At 44.2% G+C, this 22,734-nt stretch overlaps 1 long non-coding RNA gene and 1 other non-coding gene across 4 annotated transcripts in view; one reads left to right on the top strand and one right to left on the bottom strand.

Annotated features, from left to right (window-relative positions):
- The first annotated feature begins 3,852 nt into the window (after window positions 1–3,852).
- LOC136159620 (uncharacterized) overlaps window positions 3,853–22,734 on the top strand; it is a 32,949-nt gene continuing 14,067 nt past the window's right edge. For all 3 annotated transcript variants that reach the window (XR_010661486.1, XR_010661487.1, XR_010661488.1), the window contains exons 1-2: window positions 3,853–4,220; window positions 4,724–4,829. This is a non-coding gene — a long non-coding RNA (uncharacterized lncRNA). The remainder of the gene's footprint in view (window positions 4,221–4,723; window positions 4,830–22,734) is intronic.
- On the bottom strand, window positions 20,268–20,371 carry LOC136162132 (U6 spliceosomal RNA). Its single transcript, XR_010661975.1, has one exon. It is a non-coding gene; the product is annotated as a U6 spliceosomal RNA (small nuclear RNA).

The following is a 22,734-nucleotide window of genomic DNA, read 5'->3' as shown; positions in this document are numbered from 1 at the left end:
TTTGGGGATGTACTTATACTAAAAATTGTTGTCCATCAGAAATTCAAATTTCACTGGGCATCCTGTGTTTTTTGTTTTTTTTTTAATTAAAAAAAATTTTTTTTGGCCACGCCACACAGCTTGTGGGTTTTTAGTTCCCTGCGCGTTTATGTTCAGCTACTTCAGTCGTGTCCGACTCTATGCGATGCTATGGACTGCGGGTTACCACAAACCTCTGTCCGTGGGATTCTCCAGGCAAAAATACTAGAATGGGTTGCCTTGTACTTCTCCATCTGGAGATCAAACCTGTGGCTCCTGGGTCTCCTGCATTACAGGTGGATTCTTCACCACTGGCCACCGGGGAAGCCCCTTTAGTTCCCCTACCACTCAGCAATAAGATCATGGCGTCCCAACAACTGGTCTGCCGGGGAATTGCCGGGTGTCCTGTGTTTTTGTTTGCTTTTTTCCCAAATCTATGCTTTAGTTTACTATTGCTGCTATTTAAAAAATTATTACAAACTTAGTAATAATTGAAACGACAATTGAAAGGCTTGAAACAACACAAGTGTATTCCCTTATAGTTGTGCAGGTCAGAGAGTCTAAAGTCAAGGTGTTGTCAGGGTTGTATACTCTCTGGTGATTTCGCCTGGGGTTGGGTGAGGGGGTTGGGGGGATGGGGGTGGGAATGCATCTTCTTGCCTCTTTAGCTTCCAGAGGCTGCTAGCATTCCAGAGCTCACGGTCTCTTCCTCGAATCACTTCAACCTTTACTTCTGGTGTCACATCTACGACTGACTCTGATCTTCCTGCTTACCTCTTTAAAAATATTAAAACAATTTTTTCTTCTGGTAAGAACATTTAACATGTTATCTACCCACTTAATCAATTTTTAAGTGTGTGTGTACATACGTGTGAGCTCATTCGTGTCTGACTCTTTGTGATGTGAACCCATGTACTATAGCCCACCAGGCTCCTCTCCCCATGGAATTTTCCAGATAAGAATACTGGAGTGGGTTGCCTTTTCCTACTCCAGAAAATCTTCCCATTCCAGGGACTGAACCTGCATCTCTTGCATCTCCTGCATTGGCGAGCAAATTCTTTACCACAGTGCCACCTGGAAAACCCCATACACTATATCTGGGCAAGATTGAAGGTAGGAGGAGAAGGGAATGACAAAGGATGAGATAGTTGGATGGCATCACTGAATCGATAGACATGAGTGTGAGGAAGCTCTGGGAGCTGGCGATGGACAGGGAAGCCTGTGTCCATGGGGTCGCAAAGAGTCAGAAATGACTGAGTGACTGAACTGATAGATGTGATGTCTCCCATCTCAAGATCCTTAATCACATCTGCAGAGTTCCTTTTACCATATCAGGTAAGATATTCACAGGTTCCAGAGACTAGCACAAGTGCATCTTTACGGGGGCCAATATTCAGCCTATCACAGTCTGGCATCCTTATTCCCAGCTGTGTGACTTTGGTCAAGTCGATCAAATTTCCAAAGGCTCTGATTCCTCATGGGCAAAATGCTGATTAAATAAGTTCATGAGAGGAAACACCTTGCCCCATGCTAGGCAAACAGTAAGTGTTTTTTTACAAATAGCAGCTCTTGTGACAAAGGGCAAGGGATGACCCTGTCCAAACCATGTTGTACTAGGCATTTGGGATAAATGCCTCTCCTCAGCCCACACCGTGGTGGTAGCGAGGCCAGGTTGCCATCCCAGATACTGCTAGCAGGAGGAGAGGTGTGCAGGTCTAGATGTGTGGGTACTTAGTCACTCAGTCCTGTCCCACTCTTGCCTCTTCTGCCTCCTCCTTCTCCTGCCTCTTTATTTTTACAAGATGGGAAACAGGCTTAAAGAAGGAGAAGAAATTGCCTGTGGCCACACATGATGAGTTTGTGGTTGAGTTGGCGATTGAGCTTCTGTCTTCTAAGTTTCTGCCTTGGGCGTTCAGAAATAATGAACTTTGAACTACTACTCCTTGAAAAGGTCCATTTCTTCATGTGTGAAATGATAGTGGTGTCCCTTGTGTAGGGGGTTCTTGGGAGACTTCAGAGGGATGGCATATGCAGAATTCTAATGCATTGAGTCATGCAATATCTGTTGATTGATAATGACCACCCCACTCAAGAACAGAAAGATCACTGGAGGGAGGACAGCTTGCCCTGCGTCTTGGTTTGAATGACTCTAAATATCCTGCCCTCTAAGCCTCGTAAAGTCTCTGAAGAAAAAAGCTGGACCTTGAATGTATGCTGGAGGAGGCTGTCTATTTTCAACGCACATGATTCTAAACTCAGACGATCTAGAACCAGCCTCAGTAATTTTTTTGTAATAACCTAAATTCTCTTGTTGTTGTTTAGTCACTAAGTTGTGTCCTAATCTTTGCGACCCCTGTGACCCCATGGACTGTAGCCCGCCAGGGACCCTCCGTCCATGGGATTTCCCAGGTCAGAATACTGGAGTATGTTGCCATTTCCTTCTCCAGGGGATCTTCCCAACCCACATCTCCCTTTGGGATCTTCAAACCCGTGTCTCCTGCATTGACTGGTGGATTCTTTACCACTGAGCCACCAGGGAAACCCTCAACCTAAATTCTGATTTTTTTTAAAAATATTTATTCATTTGGTGGCACTGGATCTCAGCTGCAGCACACAAGATCTTCTATCTTTGCTGCAGCATGTAGGATCTTTAGTTGTGGCGTACGAACACTTAGTCGCAGCTTGTAGAATCTAGTTCCCTGAACCAGGGAGCCAGCCCAGGTCCCCTGCATTGGGAGTGTGGAGTCTTAGCCCCTGGACCACCAGAAGTCCCTTCTCTGAATTCTTGAAATAGCCACCAGGACAGGCCCTGTGCTGGAGAGAAGCTATTGGGAAGGGAATCAGAAAAGAGCAGAAGGACTAGATGAAGGTAGGGATGGGGAATGGAGCCAGAAAACCTCAGAGAACAGGCCATAGTTTTTATTAACAATATGCATAAAGCCTATTTATATGTGTGTGTATATACATACAGGGGCTTCCCAGGTGAGTGGTAAAGAGTCTGTTTGCCAAGGCAGGGACATGGGTTTGATCCCTGGGTCGGGAAGATCCCCTGGAGAAAGAATGGCAACCCACTCCAGTATTCTTGCCTGGAAAATCCCATGGACAGAGGAGCCTGGTGGGCTGTAGCCATGGGGTTTCAAAAAGAGTTGGACACGACTTAGTGACTAAACAAACAACAATATACGTACATAAAATATACATATGTATGTACATGTGTCCATATGTATATAAATATTTGTATATATCAAATATTTAGTTCTAGCCACTAAAATGGCACAGAAGCAATGACTAATCTAGTGGTACCTACCACTCAGATTCTAGTCTTGAGATACTATTTTCTACTTAAAAAAATATAAGGATCTCCTAGAGAAACTGCTGATTCCAGATAAGCAGCAGGAAATATGCAAGATAAGCCTGGAATGTCTTGTCGTATCAGATAAGGAAGCTATCAAAGGCCGTAGGGTCACATTCAAAGGACTTGGAAACCAACCTGAAGATGGGACAATTTCAGCTGCAACAAAGACAATACTTGCCATTGATTGAAACATCAAATATGCTTCAGTCCCTGAGTTCATAATATTTGGCAAAAACACTTATTGCTTATCTTCTGAGGATGGCACTGAAAAAGTATATTGCCTTTCCAATATGAATTCTACCACCAAGTAACCTAATAATAGGTTAAGAAAAGCATCTTCTTGTGAAATTATCACTTCTAATACATGAAAACTAAATGATAAACAATATTGCCATTCTGCAACCTGTAATATATTAATATGTTTAGCCATTTTTCACAATAGCCACTAACATCAAGAAAAGAGCAAAGCTCCAGCCAGGTGCATGCTTCTTGTCAAAAGAACACAGAACCACTTATAATCATGCCAATGGGATGGAGCCTGGGTCTGATCCAGCGGCTAATTTGCAGGAAATGAAGAGGTCAAAGGGCCATGTTGAGCTGTACTATGAGGATGCAATTGACAAAATCCAGACTTTGAGAAATTCTCCAGGTCAAGCAACCTCAATCCTTCAACAGATAAAATGCAAGGGAAAGAAAGAGATATAAAGGAAAACTCTGGATTATAAGAGGCTTACAAGACATATCAAAAAAAATTTTTTTTAATGGGCAAAACTATACTGTCTAGGGACGCACACTTGGATGTTTAAACCATTAAGAAATGCAAGGATATAATTACTCAAAGAGTCAGGTAAGTGGCTACTTGGTGGGGGAGGGGCTATGATTAGGATGGGATACACAGAGGAGCCTCTGGGGCGACTGCAGAGTTCTGTTTTGTGACCTGGGTGGTGCTTTCAAGGGCATTTTCCTTGTGATAATTCACTAAGATGCAAACTTAATTTGCATGACTTTCTTCATCTGTAGTTCGTTTTTACAATAGAAAGTTTTGAGAAAATGAAAGTAGAAGCACCCACCTCACTGCGTGTTAATGATGTATGTACAAATACACATCTCTGAATATATGGCTTCTGGGAGCACCAGGTGCATAGAAGGTGCTCACAAAATATGAGTTCCCATCCCTGTTAATCCTGTCAAACGCCCTTACCGGTGTGATTTCAGTGTCAGTCTAACTTGTGTGACTAATCAAGGATAGTTAATGCTTATTAAGTGATTATTATGTGCCAGGCACTGCTCCCAGTATATTGAATCTAACTAAATCCTTATAACCCTATTATTATTATTCCCATTTTACAGAGAAGAAAACTGAGACTCAGAAAGGTTTTCGTGGCCACACAGAATGTGATGGAGCAGCCTGATTTTGAACCCAGGCAGCCTGGCTCCCCAGTGGTTCTCATCCACTGTATGTATAACTTACTGTTTTCTGTTTGGTGTTCAGTGCCCCCATTTGTGATAATAATTCCCCCTTATTGAGTGTCTGCCAATGTCTGTGCCATCGCTTGACACTCATTACCTGAATCTCACAACAGTCCTGGGAGGTGGAGAAGCTTGTTAACCTGCACTTTGCAAATGGGAACTCAGAGCCGTGAAGGAACTTACCTGAAGGAAATGTCAGGGATTTGAATTGTGCATGGGGTGGGTTCATACTGTTTGGCCCTGTGATTCTGAAGAACGAAATGTTCCCTGCTCTTAACCAGATGCTCACCTGATGGATCTGACCCAGTGTGAGGTCATGGGTTGCTCAACCAGCCGTCCAGAGCCTGAGTTGGCTTGACGAGTGTCCAGACCAAGGCTGGGAGAAGTCAGGGGCTTGGCAGGTGCCAGGCATACCTGACCCCATGAGGGGGTCATACAGAGCTTGTGATCCATGGCTCCGGTGAGTCAGAGATTTGTTTCTCTCCGTGCCAAGCTTTTGCTTCTAAGAGCCTTAGAATCAGGACCCATCATAGAGCTGGTCAGCTCTCTGACTTGAGATGAAGACATGGCGTGGGCTGGTTGTGTGGATTTCTCAGAAGTGGTGAGAGCTAGCTGCATTTTTCTGGTCACACATTGACTTTCTAACCTGAGCCAGCATGACTGCATGGAGGCGCGGGGAGCCAGGCTGAAGCACTTCCCAATCAGGGCCTGGAGTGGTGAGGAGATCGGAGGGGCACGAGACATCACACCCCCTCCCCACCAGCACCAGCTGAAGAGCCTGCCCAGCCCAGCTCATTGTACTGTTTTTTAAGATACCTTTTATTACCAGTTGGGCTTACCTGGTGGCTCAGTGGTAAAGAATCTGCCTGCAGTGCAGGAGACGGTTTCCGTCCCTGGGTCAGGAAGATTCCCTGGAGGAGGGCATGGCGACCCACTCTAGTATTCTTGCCTGGAGAATCCCATGGACAGAGGAGCCTGGCGGGGCTACAGTCCATAGGGTCACAAAGAGTTGGACACAACTGAAGTGACTTAGCATACGTACATGCATTATTATCAGTTATTACTTTTATTATTCCTTCTTTTAAAATTTTTATCTTTTTATTTTATTTTTTCATTTTCTGGCTGTGCCACACGGCATGTGGGATCTTAGCTCCCTAACTAGGGATGGACCCCTTGTCCCCTGCAGTGGAAGCACAGAGGCTTAACTGCGAGACCGCCAGAGGAGTCTGAGACACGCTTTTGCGACGGGGCCACCTTGCTAGTCCTGAGCCAGGTCCTTCGTTACAAGACCTGGGGACCCCCAATCAGACTGACCAAAACCCGGCACAGTCATGTGAACTGCTGGGAGACCTTGACCAGTATCTGGCTACTAAAACTTAGTTTTCTCATCTGTAAAGTGGAAGAAGACAATCACCCACCTCAGAGGGCTTTATAAGGATCAAACACACACAGGCGCCAAGAATAGTGCCGGCACCATCAATGCCACTATCATTATTCTTCCAGGCTAACGGCACTGACTCAGTGCAAAGGGGGCAGTTGTTACCATCTAGTTGAGGATGCTGTGTCCTGGGATAAGTCACCAAGCCTTGGCGTGGCTGGGGTTCGCTTGTAATAAAATAGCCACCTTTTATGAAGCATTTACTGTGCGCTTATCTCTGTCTGTGCCATTTCACTATGTCTTCATTACCTTTCCAACTTACTGATCTGCTGTGCTCAGTCGTATCTGATTCTTTTGTGACCCTATGGACTGTAGTTCCCCAGGCTTCTTCTGTCCATGGGGGTTTTCAGGCAAGAATACTGGCGTGGGTTGCCATTTCTTCCTCTAAGGGATCTTCCCGACCCAGGGATCAAACCCTCGTCTCCCGTGTCTCTTGCATTGTAAGCGGATTCTTTACTGCTAAGCCACCTTTCAAAGATGACATGACTATCTCCATCTTATACATGAGAAAAGGGAGGTTCAGAAAGTCTGAGAAACTGTCTATGGGGTCCATAGGTTAAAAAAGAAAAAACTAGTACATCTAGAATGGCTAAAATTGAAAAGACTGACTAGAGTCACCTGTAACTTTCATACACTGCTGGCAGAAATGCAAGATGGTACAATTACTCTGGAAAATAGTTTTCAGAAGTTTCTTAAAAAGTTAAATATGGGACTTCCCTGGTGGTCCAGTGGCTCCGAGTTCACTCTGCCAAGGCAGGGGGCCCAGGTTCAATTCCTGGTCAGGAAACTAGGTCCTTCATGCCGTAACCAAGAAATTCACATGCTGCAACTGTGTTTGCATCCACAACTAAAAAAGATCCTGTGTGCCACAACTAAGACCTGGAACAGTCAAATAAATACATTTTTTAAAAAGTTAAACATACGCTTATTAATATATGAACCAGCAATTGATGGCTCAGTGAGTAAAGAATCCAACTTGCAATGCAGGAGACACAGGAGACGTGGGTTCGATCCCTGGGTCAGGAAGACCACCTGAAGAAGGAAAAGGCAACCCAATCCAGTGTTCCTACCTGGAGAATCCCATGGACAGAGGAGCTGGGCGGGCTACAGTCCATGGGATCACAAAGAATCGGACATGACTGAAGTGACTTAGCATGCACAGCAAACATACTCCTAGGTTTATTTACCCAAGAGTAATGGAAGCTTTTGGGTAATAAAAAATGTGTACATGAATGTTCTTAACAGCTTTATTTATAATAGCCAAAAAAACTGGGGAAAAAATGTTCATCCACAGGAGGATGGGATAAACAAACTGAGATATATGTATTACTATATATATATATGTATGTATATACATATCACAGAGTAGATACGTATGAGTGCCTGCATGCTAAATCGCTTCACTCATGTCTCACTCTTTGTGACTCTATGGACAGTAGCCCGCCAGGTTCCTCTGTCCCTGGAATTCTCTAGGCAAGAATACTGGCGTGGATCGCCATGCCCTCCTCCAGGGAATCTTCCCGACCCAAGGAACAAACCTATGCATCTCCTATATTGCAGACAGATTATTTACCCTCTGAGCTATCTGTGAAGCCCATACCTATCAATAGCTTCTTTTTATAGCTAATATTTATATATTATATGTTTATATTATATTATATTTATATATTATATTTTATTTTATTATATATATAATATATATTTATTGCTAATATACATTAGCAATAAAAAGAAGCTATTGATATGTAAGCAGTATGGATGAATCTCAAAATAGAATGAAAGAAGTCAGACAGAAAAGTACAAATTGTATGATGTCATTTCTGTAAAATTCCAGAGAATTTAAAGCAATCCACAGTGAAAGAGAGTCATCTATGGTGACCATGGTTGCCTGAGAATGGGGATGTGATGAGAAGCCAGCTTATAAAGAGGCCTGAGGAAACTTCTGGTGGGATGGAAATGGTCATCATCTTGATTGTGGTGATGAGTTTGTGGGTACATACATATATCAATACTCATCAAATTATACGATTTAAATAGGTATCATGTATTGTCTATCAGTCATACTTCAGTATTGCTGTTTGTTTTATTTTAAACTGAGAGTGGCACAGTTAGGATTTGAACCCCTGTATGTCTGGGATGAAATCACTCAGGAGCTGATAAGTTATCAAAAGACCTCCTTTCTGGGCTGGATTCATAGAATCAGTCCACATGGTACCACCTCCAGGAAGCCTTGCTCTTCCCTCTAAGAACTGTGGCTTTTGGAAACTGTATCCTGCGGACTTGGCCCATTCTGCCCTCCTCCCTGCCTTTAGGATTTGTCAGTGGCTCCTTTTCTCCACCTGGGAATCTTCCCTTGGGTCCTCCCCACTATTGTCCTCCTGGTCGAGAGCCCAGCGCCAGAATCAGAGGGACCCGGGTTTGAACCGCAGCTTGGCCATTTACACCAGCTGTCTGACTTTGGAGTTTGTTTCCCTCTTTGACTTTCAGCTTCCTCATCTGAATAATAATAGAAGCTACCTGGAGTCTTGTGCTTGCAGTTCATGGGGTCGCAAAGAGTCAGACACAACCGAGCGACTGAACAACAACCTCAAGATTGCCCCAAGGATCAAATGAGAGATAGTTCATGTTAAACAATTAGGATAGGGCCCAGTGTGTAATAAAGCACTCAATAAATGTTAACTATTATTGATCTTCACCTGGGCAGTGGCTGCTGACTGTTTAAGTTTCTCAGCCTTTGAATCAAGTACATACCGCCCCAGCTATATTTATTGACATGGAAAGATGCCCAAAGTGTGCTCTTGAGAGGAAAAAAGCAGGCTAGAAAACAATATACGCCTCACAGGTCATTTTAAGATTAAGGGGGGAAATGGATGTTATCTCTCAGCGTGGTGCCTGCACAGGTGATGAGCTCACTGAAAGCTGTGATTATTATTAATGTGAAAACCCTTCCAATGCTACTTTCAAATCTTACCATGTGTTGTTGTTTAGTTACTCAATCATTTCTGACTCTTTGCGACCCCATGGACTGCAGCACGCCAGGCTTCCCTGTCCATCACCAACTCCTGGAGCTTGTTCAAACTCATGTCCATTGAGTCGGTGATGCCATCCAACCATCTCATCCTCTCTCACCCCCCTTCTCCTCCTGCCCTCAATCTTTCCCAGCATCAGAGTCTCTTCCAATGAGTTGGCTCTTCCCATCAGGTGGCCAAAGTATTGGAGCTTCAGCTTCAGCATCAGTCCTTCCAACGAATATTCAGGGTTGATTTCCTTTAGGATGGACTGGCTTACCATGCGAGTTCCTGTAAAACAGGATGCTGTTTGTCACTGTGCTTTGACAGTGAGTCAGGGAGGCAAACCCAGACATCCCCTTCTGCCTTCCTTCTGACGTACTTCAGGGGGCTATCGTGAAAAGGACTGGAGCTGGACTTGAGACCCATTGATCTCATGTGGCTCCTGGTATTTTCTTATGTGATCCTGGAGCAAAAGAAAAGCAAAGCATTGCCTTTTGGAATTAAGACTCCAAGCTTGTATCAAGGATGTTCTTTGCAGTAACTGAGATGCTATGAGAAAAGGTAGACACGTGGGGGCGCTCCAGTCAATCTGCATCAGAGAAAATGACAGAAGATGATAATAATGCCAACCTTCAAATTAACAGTGGCTTCTATTTACTGAGGTCTTGCTATGAGCTCCTAGATTGTGTTAACCGACTCACAAACTTTATCTCATTTTGTCCTTCCAAGCACCTCATTAGTTTGATGCTATTACCAAAAATTTTAAAGATAGGGTGTATTGCTCTTTAGAATTTTAAAAATGTTTTAATGGAGTCACAATTCACATACCATGTAAAATGTACAAGCCCTGAGTGTACAGCCTGGTGAGTTGTTCTAAGTGTACACACACAGATACCCACACCCAGATCAAGGTGTGAAACTGTTATAACAACCTTTCCACTTACCCCCCACCTAAGGCAACCACTATCCTGACTTCTATCACCATTTATTCATTTTGTGTGTTTTTGAACTTCATATAAATCAAATTATACATATATAATGTTTAGAGTTGCCAGGTCTATCACATAAAAAGCCAGGATGCCAATTAAATTTGAATTTCCTATGGGACACTGTTGTTCAGTTGCTAAGCCGTGTCTGGTTCTTTGCAATCCCATAGACTGCAGCATACCAGGCTTCCCTGTCCTTCACTATCTCCCAGAGTTTGCTCACACTCATGTCTATTGAGGCAGTGACGCCATCCAACTATCCCATACTCTGTCGCCCCCTTCTCCTCCTGTCCTGAATCTTTCTCAGCATCACGATCTTTTCCAATGAGTCGACTCTTTGCATCAGGTGGCCAAATATTAGAGCTTCAACTTCAGCATCAGTCTTTCCAGTGAATATTCAGGATTGATCTCCTTTAGGATTGACTGGTTGGATCTCCTTGCAGTCCAAGGGACTCTTAAGAGTCTTCTCCAGAAACATAATTTGAAAGAATCAGTTCTTCGGGACTCAATCTTCTTTATGGCCCAACTCTCACATCCATACATGACTACTGAGAAAACCGTAGCTTTGATTATACTGCCTTGTTGGCAAAATGATGTCTCTGCTTTTCAATATATTGTCTAGGTTGGTCATAGCTTTTCTTCCAAGGAGCAGCATCTTTTAATTTCATGGCTGCAGTCACCATCCAAAGTGATTTTGGTGCCCAAGGTTAATTTCATGGCTGCAGTCACCATCCAAAGTGATTTTGGTGCCCAAGAAAATAAAATCTGCCACTGTTTCCACTTTTTCCCCATCTATTTTCCGTGAAGTGATGGGACCAGATGCCATGATCTTAGTTTTTTGAATGCTGATTTGTAAGCCGGCTTTTTCACTCTCCTCTTTCACGAACTTCACCAAGAGGCTCTTTAGTTCCTCTTCACTTTCTGCCATTAGAGTGATATCATCTGCGTATCTGAGGTTGTTGATATTTATCCTGGCAATCTTGATTCCAGCCTATGATTCATCCAGCCCAGCACTTCATTTAATACACCCTGCATGTAAGTTAAATAAGAAAGGTGACAATATACAACCCTGATGTACTCCTTTCCCAATTTTGAACCAGTCTGTTGTTCCATGTCCAATTTTTTTTTTATTTTTTATTTTTTTCAGTGGGTTTTGTCATACATTGATATGAATCAGCCATAGAGTTACACATATTCCCCATCCTGATCCCCCCTCCCACCTCCCTCTCCATCCGATTCCTCTGGGTCTTCCCAGTTCCATGTCCAATTTTAACTGTTGCTTCTTGACCTGCATGCAGGTTTCTCAGGAGACAGGTCAGGTGGTCTGGTATTCCCATCGCTTTCAGAATTTTCCACAGTTTGTTGTCATCCACACAGTCAAAGGTTTTAGCATAGTCAATGAAGCAGAGTAGATATTTTTCTGTAATTCCCTTACTTTCTCTATGATCCAGCAAATGTTGGCAATTCGATCTCCAGTTCCTCTTTTCTAAATCCAGCTTGTACATCTGGAAGTTCTCGGTTCACATACTGTTGAAGTCTCGGTTAAGGACGTTGAGCATTATGTTGCTCGCAGTGAAATAAGCACAGTTGTACAGTAGTTTGAACATCCTTTGGCATTGCTTTTCTTTGGGATTGGAATGAAAATTGACCTTTTCCAGTCTTGTGGCCACTGCTGAGTTTTCCCAGTTTGCTGGCACATAGAGTATAGCACTTTAGCAGCAGCATCTTTTAGGATTTTAAATAGCTCAGCTGGAATATTTTTATACTAAAAAAATTCATTGTTCATCTGAAATTCAAATTTAACCAAATATCCTATATTTTTTTCCTGACAACTCCAGTACTCTTTTGTGCCTGGTTCCCTTTAACATAATTGTGAGACTCACCTCCATTGTTTTGGTTATTTATAACTTACTCTTTTTCATTGCTGTGTAGTATTCCATTCCATGAATGTATCTTGATACATTTATTCTTTGTATGGTTGAGGAGAAGGAAGGGTTACTCTCAGAAATTCAGCCTAGATGGTGTTAAGCAGTGTACTCTGGCATCAGAGTCCTGAGGGATTTGAATCCTAGCTCCACTTCTTACTACTTGTCAGACCTTAACCAAGGGACGTAGTCTCAGCTGGTTTGACTTTAATATGGGTTAGTAATAGTACCTCAAAGGGTGTTGTAAGGTTTAAAGGATATATTACATATAAATCTCTTAGAATAGGGCCCAGTACAGAGTTAGCACCTGATGAATGTTGCCTGTGTTATGGTACCCGTGAGACCTAGGAGAAAATTGAAGTTCAGAGGTGTTAAGAGACTTGCTGAAAGTCACTTACCTGCTAAGTCATGGAGCCCTTTTGTCATCAATACTGGCTGAATTAGTTATTTATCAACAGTTTTTTTTTTAGCACCTGTTATGCATCAGGCCTTGAAGTAACATAATGAGCAGAAGAGCCAAAACCCTTCCTGTTATGAAATGTACACCCCCAGGGCTCTCACGGTGCTGTTTGCCGCTGTGTGCTTTCCCTGGGCCTCTCATGAGTTATGTGGCATAGTGTCTGAAAGGCACTTCGCATGGAGCCCCACAGGCATTGCTGTTCCAGAAACAACAGCTGTTGTCTGGGTAGTAGCAATCTCTATGAGCCTTCCCAGGTGGCTCAGTGGTAAAGAATCTGCCTGCCAATGCAGGAGATGCAAAAGATGTAGGTTCGATCCTTGGGTCAGGAAGATCCCCAGGAGTAGGAAATTGCAATCCACAGCAGTATTCTTGCCTGGAAAATTCCATGGACAGAGGAGCCTGCGGGCTCCTCAGGGGCTACAGTCCATGGGGTTGCAAAGAATCAGACGCGACTAACCACAGCAATCTCTATGGCAACAGTGTGTAATGGGGCTCAGCAGCCCCATTTTACAGATGAGAAGACTGATGCTCAGGGAGGTTAAGAGGCTGGCCCGAGGTGATACAGCTAGTATTGGCAGAACAGGAATTCAGCGTCACATCCAATTGACTCTAAAACCCTCCTGGATGTCTCAGTGCGAATTTTCTGTCTTGAGTTCTGCCTCTGGAGTTCAGATGTGAGAGATTCAAGTTCCAGTTTTGTGACCCTGGGCATGTTATTTGCTGTCTGTGGGCTCTAGTTTCCATATCTCTACACAGAATTGCCTTGGGCGTCTGCAGAAAGTTCTCCGCAGGTACAAACACCTCTGAAGGGATGTTGGTGGGAATATGCAGTAAGGAAGGGGCTTTTGAATGTGCAAGCTGCTCAACTCTTAAATCAAAACTTTCCTTCCAGGGAATTCCCTAGGGGTCCAATGGTTAGAACTGTACACTACCACTGCAGGGGGCACAGATTTGATCCCTGGTCGGGGAACTAATATCCCACATGCTGCATCAGTTCAGTTCCATTCAGTCTCTCAGTCGTGTCCAACTCTTTGCGACCCCATGAACCACAGCACATCAGGCCTCCCTGTCCATCACCAACTCCCAGAGTTCACCCAAACCCATGTCCATTGAGTCGGTGATGCCATCCAACCATCTCATCCTCTGTCTCCCTTTCTCCTCCTGCCCTCAATCTTTCCCAGCATCAGGGTCTTTTCAAATTAGTCAGCGCTTTGCATCAGGTGGCCAAAGTATTGGAGTTTCAGCTTCAACATCAGTCCTTCCAATGAACACCCAGGACTGATCTCCTTTAGGATGGACTGGTTGGATCTCCTTGCAGCCCAAGGGACTCTCAAGAGTCTTCTCCAACACCACAGTTCAAAACCATCAATTCTTTGGCACTCAACTTTCTTTATAGTCCAACTCTCACATCCATACATGACCACTGGAAAAATCATAGCCTTGACTAGACGAACCTTTGTTGGCAAATTTATGTCTCTGCTTTTCAATATGCTGTCTAGGTTGGTCATAACTTTCCTTTCAAGGAGTAAGCATCTTTTAATTTCAAGGCTGCAATCACCATCTGCAGTGATTTTGGAGCCCAGAAAAATAAAGTCAGCCACTGTTTTCACTGTTTCCCCATCTATTTGCCATAAAGTGATGGGACCGCATTGCCATGATCTTAGTTTTCTGAATGTTGAGCTTTAAGACAACTTTTTCACTCTCCTCTTTCACTCTCATCAAGAGGCTCTTTAGTTCTTCACTTTCTGCCATAAGGGTGGTGTCATCTGCATATCTGAGATTATTGATGTTTTTCCCGGCAATCTTGATTCCAGCTTGTGCTTCCTTCAGTCCAGCGTTTCTCATGATGTACTCTGCATATAAGTTAAATAAGCAGGGTGACAATATATAGCCTTGATGTATTCCTTTTACAATTTGGACCCAGTCTCTTGTTCCATGTCCAGTTCTAACTGTTGCTTCTTGACCTGCATACAGGTTTCTCAAGAGGCAGACCAGGTGGTCTGGTATTCCCATCTCTTTCAGAATTTCCCACAGCTTATTGTGATCCACACAGTCAAAGGCTTTGGCATAGCCAATAAAGCAGAAATAGATGTTTTTCTGGAATGTCTTGCTTTTTCGATGATCCAGCAGATGTTGGCAATTTGATCTCTGGTTCCTCTGCCTTTTCTAAAACCAGCTTGAACATCTGGAAGTTCACGGTTCACGTATTGCTGAAGCCTGGCTTGGAGAATTTTAAGCATTACTTTACTATCGTGTGAGATGAGTGCAATTGTGCTGTAGTTTGAGCATTCTTATGCATTGCATTTCTTTGGGATTGGAATGAAAACTGACCTTTTCCAGTCCTGTGGCCACTGCTGAGTTTTCCAAATTTGCTGGCATATTGAGTGCAGCACTTTCACAGCATCATCTTTCAGGATTTGAAATAGCTCAACTGGTATTCCATCACCTCCACTAGCTTTGTTCATAGGGATGCTTCCTAAGGCCCACTTGACTTCACATTCCAGGATGTCTGGCTCTAGGTGAGTGATCACACCATCGTGATTATCTGGGTCATGAAGATCTTTTTTGTACAGTTCTCCTGTGTATTCTTGCCACCTCTTCTGTGGCCAATAAATTTATAAGTCAATTAATTAATTAAAAAGTTCTGATTACTGTAGAAAAATGGAAAGCCTTACTTACATAAATGAACTTAAAAGACGTAGAAAGATGCCTAGACTACCTCGTTGAGTATATTTAAAAACCCATTTCATGGGTGTAGCTGTATGTACAGAACATGCATGAGAAGGATTCATTGAGCAGTCACTTAGATAACAGCACTCATTCTGTGTGGGTGCTGTGCTAGGTCCTCTGGAAGTAATTCTCCTAACAGACCTGTGTGGCGGGCGCTGCCTTAGACAGTTGTGCAGGCAGACAGTTAGCACTCTGTGGGCTGCCCAGGTAGCACAGAGCTGCCACCTGGATCAGGGCACTTTGGCCTCAGAGGCTGTGCTCTTGACCCCAGAGCTCTGCCACTTCTGCTACGGGTGGTTTTTTTTTTTTTCTTCTGGGTGGTAATATGTCAGTGTTTTGAATTTTCTTCTTTATGCTTCTCTGCATTATCTGAGCTTTTATGGTACATAGATTTTGTTTTTCGTAAAAACAACTAGAGTTCTAATTTGATGTCTTTAAGAATTAGCTGTGAATGCTTCTAGGGATAAGCCGCTCCCAGGCTTTTTTGTGGTGGGGAGACTGCAGTCCTTAGACCTGGAACCCACTGCCCAGCCCTCATGTCCCCCTGCAGGGCACTCTGACCCCGGGCAAGTCACAGTGTCTAGTCATCACCTTCCCCCTGGCCTCGTTAGAGTAGGCACAGATGGGGACCTCAGAAAGCGTCCTCTGATGCAGAAGGAATGGGTCACTGTGCCCTCAGAATCTCACTCCACTTCCAAAGGCTGTTCCCTACCTTCCCCCAGGACTCCAAGAACTAGTGACTGAACCAAGTCACTATAAAGTGCTAATAGTTTATAGGGTTTTTTCACATGGATTTTAGTTGCGCCATGTGAGGTCTAGTTCCTGGGCCAGGGATCAAACCTGGGCCCCCTGCATTGGAAAACGAGGAGTCTTAGCCGCTGGACCACCAGGAAAGTCCCCTAGTTTATAGGTTTTTAAAGAGGCAAGTGGCAAGAGACCCAAGCCACAACCAGATGGATGACTGATGGGGCCCATTGGCTGGGGTGTGCCTGTCAGAGAGCCCCAGAAATCACTGCCCAGGCTGGTAGGGGAGGGGCTCAGGCCTCACCCCAAGAAGGGGCTGCTGGGAGTTTTCTGCCCGTGACCCCACTCGTGACCCCAACTCCTATCACCCCCGCCTCAGAAAGGCTGGGCCCACAGAGCCATAAATTCCTGCTATCATTAGACCGTATCTCTACGGCTCGGGCTGTTTGCCAGGAACCCTACAATTATTTTTTATCACTTAACAAGTCGTATAATTATTTTTATCACTTTTTTCTCACAGCAGGGCTACTTTTGCCTTCTTTCAGTTTGGAATTGGGGGGAACCCGGCTCCCCGAACGTTTCACAGAGTTTCCTGGCTTTGTCCAAAGCTCTAGAGTGGGTCAGGGTTTGAACTCAAAGCTCCTCTGGGGGATGAGTGGGGACTTTTGTGAGGGCAGAGGCTTGGGAAGACTGGGGGGTGGAAACTGGGAGCCCTGAAGAGCCAGGGAAAGGTTTTAGGCTCAGCTACTTCCTGTGTGACCAGGGCAAGTCACTCAACCACCCTGTGCCCCGATTTCTTCATCAGTTAAACGAGGAAGTGATACTAATACCCAGCTCACAAGTCAGTACATGTAAGTGCTCAAACACTATGAGATTCTATTCAACCTTGAGTTGGGACCTAGATTCCAAACTGAGACCCTGGCCTCCTGGATGACTTAGGCAAGTCCCTTCCCTGTCTGAGTCTTCGACTCCTCACCTGTAAAATGGACATTATCTTGCCTGCCTAACTGTCTGGCTTTCACATCTCCAGTCCCCATCAGCCTGACCTTCCTCAGGTCCTCAATGCTTCCTCAGGTTCCCAATGCTCCCAGCCCTAGTTTTGCCTGGGTAACTCCATTATCATCCCAGGCATCCTCCCTTCTCTCCCTCCCTTCTCTTCTTTACTTATTCAATAAATATTTTTTGAAGAACTACTGTCTGCCCAGACTGTGCTAAGTGGTAGAGAAGACAAAAGTCCCCGTGCTCCTGATGGGGAGATAGAAATAAACTAAAAAGAGAGTCAGGGACCTCCCTGGTGGCCCAGTGGTTAAGAACCCACCTGCCAATGCAAGAGACCTGGGTTCCATTCCTGGTCCAGGAGAATTCCACATGCAGTGGGAAATTAAACCTTGCACCACGACTACTGAGCCCGAGCGCTAGTGTCTGCAAGCTGCAACTGTGTGCCCCAGAGCCTGTGCTCCACAACAAAGAGAAGCCACTGCAATGAGAAGTCCACAGATTGCAACTAGAGAGTAGCCCCCGATCGCCACAGCTAGAGAACCCCTCCATGTGCAGCCAAAAATAAAAAACTTTTAAGAGAGTTAAAGTAAAGCAAGACAAAACCCAAGGGAGTTACAAAATGTATTAAACACTTCATAAAAGAGAATCAGAGCACTGTAAGAGGAAGTAACTGGGAAAGGTCACTTTCCAGAGAGGCCTCCTGAAGGAGATACTTCTGTTTAAAATTAATAATCTTTGAATATGCACATGGTATAAAATTTAAAGAGTACACAACACCACCCAGGATGGTTCTGCCTGCCGTCCTCCTGTCCCCAGCTTTGCAGTCCTCCCTGGAGGGGCCCCTGTGTTGGCCATTGCTGGGGTTGGCTGACATTTGTGTGACATCTGAATCTCAAGAACCGCAGATAGAGACTTCGCTGGTGGCCCAGTGGTTAAGAATCCACCTTGCAATGCAGAGGACGCAGGTTCTATCCCTGGTCAGGGAACTAAGGCCCCACAGGCTTTGCAGCCAAAAATCCAAAACACAGAGGAGAGGCGATGTGACAAATTCAGTAAAGCCTTAAAAAATGGTCCACATCAAAAAACTTAAAAAAAAAAAAGAAAGAATCAGCAGACATTTGAAGAGGTAGGAGAAGAGATGTCCAAGTCAAGAGAACAGTGAGAGCAATGGCCCTGAACTGGACCTGTGTTACTGGAGAGAGGGGAGAAGAGGAGATCGGTGTGGGGCCTGGGAGCCGTGGAAGGAATTCGGATGTCACTCTCTGTGGCCTGGGTATAACTTGCAAGTTGGCTAAGATAGAAGTGAGCGTCCTCTTCTTTTTTTTTAAAAAAAGAAAAATTTCTTTATTTTTTTATGGCTGTGCTGGGTCTTGCTTGGGTCTTCGCTGCTATATGTGGGCTTTTAGTTGCAACAAGGGGGGGCTACTCTCTAGTTGCAGTTTGCGGGCTTCTCATCGCAGCAGCTTCTCTTGTGGTAGAGCATGGGCTCTAGGGTGCATGAGCTGCAGTAGCTGTGGCACTCAGCTTTAGTTATCCCACGACAGGTGGAATCTTCCCACACCAAGGATCGAACCCTTGTCCCCTGGATTGGCAGGTGATTCCTTAACGTCTAGACCACCAGGGGACTCCAGGAGTGAATGCCTTCTGATTTGTGATTCGTAAAAACACTCTGAAGAGAGCTGATTTAGGGAGCTGAGAGGGGCAGGGAGATGAGTGAGGGAGCGCCCATGGAGTTGGGGATGGTAACCCCACCGTGGAGGCGGTGAGGAGGGGTCCATCTGGGTTGTTTGGGAGGTGGGCGGAACCCAGCGAGGGTCCCAGTCACAGGCTCTGATGGTGTTTTGGCAGTGTTAGGAGTCCCGTCTTTGTGATTCTAAGATTAACTTGCACACTTGTAACCTGGCACGGAGTGGGCACTTGGGACGAGTTTGCTGAAGAGATGACTAAGGATAGAAAGGCCCTTTGTAAGTGGAGACACGCCCTCTGAGAAATGGCTGCAGCCTCCCCTCCCCCTGCCTCCCTCCTTACACGGACACTCCCCTCCCATCATCCCTGTCCTTGAATCACCTCCAGACACGTCCTGCTGTCTGGACACTGCTTCTGATAGGCAGGATTTAGAAGCTCAGCCTTCAGGTTCTCGTATTTTCTTAGCCACAAAATCCCTTTTCCTATGGAAGCCTGATATATAAACGATATAGAAAGTTATTTTACAATTTCAAACACCCAAGAATCTGAGTAAAAGAAATGAAGAAAATCGACAGGATTCTCAGCACAGTTATTGATATACAAATGATCCTTGAGAAGCATGGAGCTGTTTTATTGAATGCCATAATTTCGAATCAGGGCATTCCTGACAATGTGTTCTTTTTACATACCCAACAAAGAGCTCTCAGAGGCTTTCTGCAGGGAAACCCAGCCTCTGAAGTCAATTATTCCAGCATTTGGTTTCCTTTGTATTCAAGTGCAATCCTGCTTCACCCAGAGAAATATTTCCAAATGGTAAAAGTCTGTGTATATATGTTTCAAATTTTTTATATAAAATATACAACATACATTTCTAAAAAATGCACCAAGCCTAAGTGTACACCTCAGTAATCCTCACAAAAAGACCACCACGGTGTCCCTGGCACCCAGAAGGCAGGGACCCTGGCCAGCCCCCCAAGCCTTCCTGTGCCTCTTCCAGCCATTCACAGCTCACCTCTCTACAGAGTAACCATGATCTTGACCCTCAACACTCTAGGTTATTTTGGTCTGTTGAACTTTCATAGACATGGAATACAGCATGTATTCATTTGTACCTGGCTTGTGTTTGAGAGATTCATCCATATTTTTTACAGCGAGAGTCTGTTCATTCTCATTGCTGTATAGCATTCCATTGTATGAATATACCACAATTTCAAAAGCCATTTTTAAAATGTTTAAGTGTTTTTTGCATGTACTTTTATTATGAATTCATATACTGTATGAATATACCACAATTTCAAAAAGTGATTTGTAAAATGCTTAAATGTTTTTTGCGTGTATTATTATATTTTCTTTTTTTATTGGCATTTAATGGCTTTACATTTTTGTGTTAGTTTCTGCTGTACAATAAAGTGAGTCAGCTATATGTTACACATGTCCCCTCCCCCAAATATGGAGGGTTCATGAGTTTGCACGTCATCCTTGCGCAGGGGTCGTGCTAATATTCTCTGTGTTTTTCCAGTTCTACTATATGTGCTGCTGAAGCAAGCACCAAATAGTGATTAAAAAAACCCAAAAACAGTAGGTCACTAGGGGGTGGTGGGCAGGGACTGGATTTGACCCACAGATAAGTTTTGCTTTATACACCTGGTGTTTTCGTTTTGTTTTCACTGTCTTGGTTGCTGTTAAAAATCAATGTCTGGCCTCTCTTAGAAGATCTGCTGTTGCTGGGCCCCCAGTCTCAAGTGCCTGGAGCTGAGTCCCGGCTGCCCCTTCTCAACAATGCTTCCTGTTCCCATTTTGCCACAGTCCCCACCACCCCCTATTCAGGCCCACCTTACCCACCAGCATTGCACACCTGGCCCTGTAAGCATTTTATGTTTGTTAGTTATGTATGACCTTTATTTTTAAAAAATTATTTTATTGAAGTATAGTTGACTTACAATGTTATGCTGATTTCTACTATACAGCAAAGAGATTCGGTTATACATATATGTATATACATTCTTTTTCATATTCTTTTCCACTATGGTTTATCGCAGGATATTGAATATAGGTCCCTGTGCTATTTAGTAGGACCTTGTTGTTTAGCCCTGTAAACATTTGAGTCTTCCACTCCAGCTTTAATTTAGCAGAAGTGGCTCCAATATGCTTTATTCTGTGGTCTACACAACAGGCAAATCTGGCCATTTAAGTTAGAATATAAATTGTCTCCACTGGGTTAAAGTTTGGAAGGTATATTTGAATGCTTAAAAATTTAGGACTTCCCAGGCAATCAGCTGCTAAGACTACGCTTCTACTGTAGGGGGCACAGGTTCAATCCCAGGTCAGGGAATTAAGATCCCATAGGTCTCTTGGTGGTGCAGCCAAATATATATATATATTTACATACACACACACACACATATATTATCATTATTACTAATTCAAAAAATGTTTTAGAATAGATTTCACAGTTATTGTTATTATCATTATTTCATGTGTGTGTGGTGTTGCTTTAGTCGTGCTGACTGTTTGAGACCCAATGGACCGTTAGCCCACCAGGCTGCCTCTGTCCATGGGATTAACCAGGCAAAAATATTGGAGTGGGTTGCCATGCCCTCCTCCAGGGGATCTTCCCGACCCAGAGATTGAATCCGCATCTCTTACATCTCCTGCATTGGCAGGGAGATTCTTTACCACTAGTGCCACCGGGGAAGCCCGTTGTCATTATTATTGTTAATTAAAAGATCGTTTAAAATATACAGTTGACCATCGAGCAACATGGATTTGAACTGTGTGGCTCCACCTTTATGCAGATATTTTTCAATAGTAAATATTACAATAGTGCACAATCCATGGTTGGTTGAATCCATGGGTGCAGAACTGTGGATACTGGAGAAACCACTACTATGGAGGAACTGCTTGTAAGGAGGGCTGATATAAGTTATACACAGATTTTTGACTGCACCAGGGATAGGGGCCTGTAACCCCAACTTTGTTCGGGGTCAACTGTATTCAAATGTATAGTAAAGGCCATAATTAAACATGATTCTGATGATTTGGAATCAGATCCTGGCTCTATTCCTCAGGAACTGTGTGACCTCAGGTAATTGTGGTCCCTCTCTGTGCCACAGTACAAAGTTTAGTACACAGTACTAATATTTACCTCACTGAGTTCTTATGAAGATTAAATGAGCTAATACTCATAACGACGTTAGACAAGCATCTGGCACATAATAAATATTCAACATATGCTAGCCTTTTATTATTTTTAAATTTTGTGGGCTGGCCACTCATCTGACCTGCTAAGGTGACAGACCAGCTCAGTTTGCCCAAGACTGAGAGGGCTTTCGGGAACTGGAAAGTGAAAGTTGCTCAGTCGTATCCAACTCTTTGCGACCTCATAGACTATACAGCCCATGGAATTCAAAAGTGGAAATGTCCTGGGCGAAAAAGGACCAACTGGTCACCCTCGGTCTGCCTGACAGTGACCCTTCACTGTAACATAGCAGACTGGGACTCTTACTTTAAAAAAAAATTAACATAGCCATTTTATTTATTTATGCTTATTTATTTGTGACTGCACTGGGCCTTCACTGCTGAGCACAAGCTTTCTCTAGGGGCGGGCGGGGGCTACTGTTCACACAGTGCTCAGGCTCCTCATTGTGGTGGCTTCTCTTGTTACGGAGCACCTGGTCTCTCAGGTGCATGGGCTTCAGTAGTTGGGGAGCACGCGCTTAGTTGCCTCAAGACGTGTGGGGTCTTCCCAGACCAGTGATGGAACCCATCTTCCCAGACCAGTGATGGAACCCATTGGCAGGCAGACTCTTCACCACTGAACCACCAGGGAAGTCCCACCATTAACATTTGGGGCAGAATAATTCTCTGTTGGGGAGAGGAGCTGCCTTGTTCATGCGGGATGTTTAGCAGCAT

This window comes from Muntiacus reevesi, chromosome 2 (assembly GCF_963930625.1).
Source record: "Muntiacus reevesi chromosome 2, mMunRee1.1, whole genome shotgun sequence".
Classification (NCBI taxonomy): domain Eukaryota; kingdom Metazoa; phylum Chordata; class Mammalia; order Artiodactyla; family Cervidae; genus Muntiacus; species Muntiacus reevesi.
Note: the sequence above shows the minus strand (reverse complement) of the source record. Positions and strands in the feature narration are given on the sequence as shown.